This window comes from Octopus bimaculoides, chromosome 2 (assembly GCF_001194135.2).
Source record: "Octopus bimaculoides isolate UCB-OBI-ISO-001 chromosome 2, ASM119413v2, whole genome shotgun sequence".
NCBI lineage: Eukaryota > Metazoa > Mollusca > Cephalopoda > Octopoda > Octopodidae > Octopus > Octopus bimaculoides.
This window is the reverse complement of record NC_068982.1, coordinates 66,993,699-66,999,445: the sequence shown is the minus strand read 5'-3', so window position 1 is coordinate 66,999,445 and position 5,747 is coordinate 66,993,699. Positions and strand designations below refer to the sequence as shown.

Below are 5,747 nucleotides of genomic sequence, written 5' to 3'. Positions count from 1 at the left end.
AGCTAAAAAAAAAAGAAGAAAAAGTCAAAGAAAAAAGGTGTCTTAATGAATATTATTAGGTTACATGTAAATGTTTATTCCAGAATGGAGAAAAATAATACTTTTCAATTCAGTGTTTCAATTCTTTCGTAGTTTTGTGGCTCTGTTCCAACAATAGAGTCACTATAGAGTTGCTTGACCTGCTAAAAATAGCAGGTGCATCTTCCCCAAATCACGTTGGATAATTCAGTTCTAGATATGCTATGCCGGACAATAATAATATAATGTCCTAGACTTCAATGCTGTTGATCTCAGATGATTGATCTGGATTAAACTACAACAAAATCAACACAGACTACTATAACAAAACTTTGAAAAATAACAACACCTCTACAGGCCAATAAGGGAGCCACAATGTAGCTGTTCAACTTGCTAAAAATAACTGCCAAATTTCCTTCAAATAATATACTATCTTAAGAATGTAATTACACACTGGATAATATAGTCCAGACTGCTGTTTTCTGATTCTTTCAGTTGTTTCATTCAGTAGACTGTGGCCATACTGGAGCACAGTTTAAATAAGTTTAGTCAAAGAAATTGACTTCAGTATTGATTTTTAAGTCTAGTACTTATTCTAGCAGTCACTTTGTGCTGGACTGCTAAGTTAAAGGAACATAACCAACACTGTTGTCAATCAGCAAAGGTGGATGGTGGATGAGTACAGATATCTCTGTATCTCTCTTTTACACACACACACATACACACATGTTTTATGGGCTTCCACACAGTTTCTTTTTATGAGATTGACTCACCGGATATTGGTCAACCCTTGTCCCAGACATCACATAGTGAGACTGAACCTGAAGCTACATGGCAGCTAACTGAACTTCCTGTCCACACAGCTAGCCAAGCCTGCACCTACTTCTGTGCCTAAAATGGTGGATGGTCATTACCAAAAGGTCCATTTGGTCAGGACTGCCCTGGGCTAAAAGACAACAGTAATACAAACAATTTCATGTCTATTAGATACAAACAGCACAACTGCTACAACATCATACAGGGTTGTTATATTACCTAACCTTATATGTTTTTTTTCTTTACCTGGTTAAACACTATATCTTCTGATCCATTGTCAGGGGAAAACAATAATAACAATGTTGAATGGTTCTACGTTTGAGTTGAGTGTTAAGTTTCACATCTCTCTATCTTCTCTCTCATCCTCCCTCTTCAGTTTTTGTTTTGTATTTTCTGTTTGTATCTCACTCTTGTTTTTCCTTCTCTCTTGTTTCCTCTTCTTTTCCTCCCTTTATTTTCACTCTTTTTTCCTTCTCTCTTGTTTCCTCTTCTTTTCCTCCCTTTATTTTCACTCTTTTTTCCTTCTCTCTTTCCTCTTTTCTTCTCTTTATTTTCACTGTGTTCCTCTCAATCTCATTTTGACTCCTGCTATTTCTCTCTCCTTCCCTTCCCACCTCTCTCTTTCTTTGTCTGTCTCTCTCTCTCTCTCTTATAGTTGTTGTTAGTTTAAATATATAATAAGAATGAAGCATGATGGGTGATAAAATGCTACAAACTGGTGAATGATTAATTGGAGCAGAGAATCTCATAGAATGAGATAATTAGACATAGCCTGAGATAACAAGGACTTGCAGAAAAATCAATGAATTACACATCTGACTACAGATCTAACTGATGCCATATATTATTGTCATGGAATGTGTTGGCTGATTTCTTCTTTAACCATTTCCAGACTAAAGAACACCTAATTAGAGGGATTCTCCTTGGAAGATCTTTTGCAATTTCAGAACTTGCCCTTTGTTGTTTTGTTGTTTATTGAACTTGATTGGTTCTCATCTATATTTACTCAAATAGTAATACATTTTCACAGAAATAACTGTTGTTTATCATCATTATTGCTTTTAATGTCCACTTTTCCATGCTTGCATGGGTTAGGCAAAATTTGTTGATGCTCTTCCTGTTGCCAAACTTACTTGTTTCAAAACAAGGTAATATCTCTCTGTGGCTGAACATGTTTTCACAGAAGATTGGAAATGGAAGACTGCTTGTATGATAGTGATGTCTGTTTACTACTATTTGCATGATGTCAAGTCAAAGAGACAGAAACACGCATACAAATATATTTGCACCTCCACACGCTCACATCCATGCATGCAAGCACACACATGTATATATGTATGTATATGTGTGTGTGTGTGTGTGTGTGTGTGTGTGTGCAACAAATCCTCCCTACCTAAACTAAAAACTCTTAAGCAAGTGTGGCCCTTACCAGAATTAGAATCTTGATGAGGGACAATCATGCAATATTAATGTATGGTATGATATAAACAACAAACCACCATAAACCAATAAATCAATAACTCTTTAACAAGTTCAACTCTGCAAGAATAAAAGACATCTTAGAACAATGAGACCACGAGATACAAAAGATTTACAGGCAACAAGTACATCAAATGATCTCCCATCATCAGCTGCCTAACAGGCTTCATTATGGTTTCAGCACTGGCAATGTCAAGAGCGTTAAAAACATAAAAGCTGCCTGGGAATTAATAGACAGGAAGCAGGAGCAAATGTTTGCGTAATATGTCCATTAGCTCTACATTTGTTTATTACAAATGCAAGCATTAAATCTCTAAAATGTACCATACTTACAGCTATAAAAATTTAAAAAGTAGAAATACTGCATATAAAATATCATTAAGAATACCTTCATAAAGACATTGCTACTCAAAGAATTATAGAATTTAAAACATACTAGTGAACTAAACATATTGAACAAAATTTATTAAATCTAGTTGAAAGCTCAGATTACTAATACATGAAACAGAAAACAACCTAAGGGATAACCAACACAGATAAACTAAAGAACATAGACCAATTGACATTGCTGCTCCACAATTTATAAGATATATTTCAAACACAAAAACATAAGTAAAAAAACACAAGTAAACTAGCAGAATAACATATCAGTTTATCTATTCAGGCCCCAACCATCTTAAAAAAGCATGATATGGGAATAACCTTCTATTGCTCAACATGTCATCATCATCATCATCATCATCATCGTTTAACGTCCGCTTTCCATGCTAGCATGGGTTGGACGATTTGACTGAGGACTGGTGAACCAGATGGCTACACCAGGCTCCAATCTGATTTGGTAGAGTTTCTACAGCTGGATGCCCTTCCTAACGCCAACCACTCCCGAGAGTGTAGTGAGTGCTTTTATGTGCTACCGGCACGAAGGCCAGTCAGGAGGTACTGGCAACGGCCACGCTTGAAATGGTGTATTTTACATAAACCTTAATTACAGAAAATAAATTTAAATGAATATTTCATCTAAAAATATATACATAGTATAAGATAATATAAAAATGACTAAAACATCCAAGTCATAATGAAAATAACTCACTAAAATACTTAAACATGATAACACATTTAAAACAATATAATTGTAAACAAATTGAATAATGTGTCTTTAAATTTCAGGTGTTAAAATGCCCACGACTTCGGAATAAGTCATTGTAGAACTCTAGCTATTAAATTTGAATTATAGAAAGTATTTAAAAAATATTTTCACCTAAAAACTTATATATAATCTAAAATTGATTAAAAGAAGCGAAATGCAATATCATTCTATGTTGTTTAAAATAACATAGAATGATATTGGACAAAGAAATTAAGACTCACCTCTTTATTCCACTGCTGCCTACTAAATCTACTCACAATGCTTTGTTTGGCTTGGAGTGATAGTATCTTGCTCAAAGTGTTATGCAGCAGGACTGAACATGTTGTTTGGAAGGTTTGCTTGATTAAGGACTGAAGTGGCCTGATGAACAACAACATAGATATACACACACAAACAAACACACTTACACACACCTATGCAAAAACTCTTTCATTTACATATACACAAAGTAATAATTGTGAATATAGCAAAATGTATTCATACTTATTCCAAATGAAGCTTGAGTAATTGAAGTTGTAGACATAATCTCTTACTGAGTTTAATATTAGTCCCTGGCCCTTGTGCATATTTATCAAGAAACCTTCTCTTGCAAGCTCTCAGATCAGATTTGAGGTTAATTCCTCTTTTTCTCCAACTAGTTTTAGAGGGCCTGTAAAAGTCATCAGTATTTTGCCTTCTCTGAATAAACTATAAAAAAAGATTATATTGTTGAGTCTAAGATAATTAGTATTTATGACAGCTGGTATTTAAGAGGCAATGAAAATTTAAGACAACTAACACTTAAGATACTAATGTCTAAGAAATGACATTTAGAAAATATAGTTTAGTAAAATTGTTTTATGAAAAATAAATATGAATAGCTTCTCTTGTATGTTTTATTAGCACAAGGTCAGAAAGTATATTTATGGGTACTTTTCACTCTTCTTTGCTATTGTCGTTCAGTGCATGGCAGGGTTTACTAACCACTGCTATCATGCTGGAAAACCAGGTCATACCAGATGTTATATTTCAGAAACTTCTATACCCTTGCAGAAGACAAAAAAGACCCTCAACTATTGATTATTAGGAGAAGCACACAACATGAAATTGAGTATTCAAAAAGCTAATAGGAGGCAGAAATTTTTGGCATGCCATGGTGAAACACCACTTGGTTGCAGTGGCTTGAAAGTATTTTATCCTCTCAGTGTTTTCTATTCTGTAAAGTGGTTGGTGTTAGGAAGGGCATCCAACTGTAGAAACCATGCTAAATCATACTAGAGTCTGATGACCCCAGCTTGCGTCCAACCCATGCCAGCATGGCCAATGAATGTTAAATGATGTTGATGATGTTCTTATTTTTCTATACTGGCCAGTGTTAAATATTGTGTTTTTATGAGTGATTGTTCTAATACTGTTTTGGCTGATGAGGTCATTAATGAGATTTAACCATATCTTGAGTTATTCCCCATACTTGTACTCACTGGAATGACATCAGTTATTGACTAGTATTGTGTTTTCCCTCACCACACAATCATTTCTTCTTAACTTTCTAATAGATACTTCCTGCATGAAATATGTTAATGCTAACTTAACTTTTACAAATCAGAGTTGACTAGATTCAGAATGCAGTGGGTTATCTTAACAAATGAAATGAAATTAAAGAGGGTTTTGAAAGCAAGAAGGTTGTGAAATTTAGGAAATTTTCTTCCTGTGTACTTGATTGATTTTTCCATGCCTTTAGGGATTGGCTGAAATGAAATAATTGTAAAGTTGCAATCCCTGGACTAGAGACTGAGGTTTTATTGGCAAAAAACAGCTAACACAATTCATGGCAGAGCTTTTCTCCTAAAGGCAAAATGGTTTCTTTTATTCCTCTGACCTGTCAGATCCTATCAAACCATCCATGGATTACAGATGCTAAATCATGATTATGATAATTATATATCAGTGCTATCAGATGTTGTGATATACCACTGGTCATAAGATGCTATTTCACATTGTTGTAAGTTTTGAATGATGTCACCTCATTGGCTAGGCAGGTAGGCCAACATACCCTCTTAACAGAATGCCAGTTTGTTGCAGGATACTCATTTTATAGTTGAGTGGACTGAGTGACTGAAGTAACATGAAATGAAGTGTTCTGCTCAAGAACACAATGTTTCACCGGTCTGATAATTGAAGCCACAATCTTGTGATAGTGAGTGCAACACTCTAACCATTAAACCACATGCCTTCACGCCCACACACACTATATATATATATATACATATATATATATATATATATATATATATATATATATTATCAT

General features: G+C 34.5%; 1 protein-coding gene across 5 annotated transcripts in view; it reads left to right on the top strand.

Annotated features, from left to right (window-relative positions):
- Positions 1-5,747, top strand: part of LOC106878549 (uncharacterized) — a 319,929-nt gene that overhangs the window by 118,514 nt on the left and 195,668 nt on the right. The window lies entirely within an intron of this gene.